This window comes from Corticium candelabrum, chromosome 2, assembly GCF_963422355.1.
Source record: "Corticium candelabrum chromosome 2, ooCorCand1.1, whole genome shotgun sequence".
Taxonomy (NCBI): Eukaryota; Metazoa; Porifera; class Homoscleromorpha; order Homosclerophorida; family Plakinidae; genus Corticium; species Corticium candelabrum.
The window spans coordinates 1,028,352-1,029,319 of NC_085086.1; positions in this window are offsets into that span (position 1 = coordinate 1,028,352).

Below are 968 nucleotides of genomic sequence, written 5' to 3' on the forward strand. Positions count from 1 at the left end.
ATTGCTGAAGGGAATGCAGCAACATGTGTTATGCAAGCATCCTCTGCCAATCATGATGCTAGGATAAGGTCATGTCGGGGACGTGGAGCAGAATCATGGCTTCAAGCTATTCCTTCAGCACCAAAATTTGTTCTAAAGTCCTCAGAGTTTCGTGTGGCAGCGTTATTGAGACTAGGTATTCCTTTACCATATTCACAGATTGTTACCATATTCACAGATTGTTACCAACCGTGATTGTGGTAGAAGCCTTTATGAACATGGTTATCATCTATTGACCTGCAAGTTTGACGGTGGCCCAGTATGGCAACACAATACAATCGTGTCAACTTGGGCTAAATGTTTAGACGAGTTAAATATTCCTCATCAAGTTGAGCCAAGAAATAGGTATACTGCCTGTGAGAACAGGCCGGATATAACAACATATGATCTCACTGGACACTTGACAAAAGACCTGGATATTTCACTTGCTCATCCTCATTCTTGTGACACCGTACAATCAGCTGCCAAAAAATCAGGTTATGCAGCTGAGTTGAGAGAAAAACGCAAAATGACAAAATGTGGTCAACAGCAGTCTATAGTAGGATCTGATACAACATGTATTCCACTGGCTTTTGAACACTTTGGCTTTTGGGGCCCTATTGGATGAAGACTATCTCGATAAGATCTCAAAATTTCAAAAGATGCAAAAGAAAGTGCAGCGAAACAGACTTTAGAGATAGATGGAGAAAGCAACCGTCTTTAGTTGTACAGCCTTGCAACATTCGTGTGATTTTTGAAAAGTTGTCAAAGTTGTCTAAGTGCAATTTCGATGACATTCTATATGATAAAGAGTTCAACATTTTGTTCATTGACTATTATTGTTATGCATACGTAAAGTTAGCGATTGTTCAGGGGCGGCGGAGCCGGGGGGGCTGGGGGGCTAGAGCCCCCCAACTTTATCAACTTTATGCTGTAGAATTTCTGCTTTC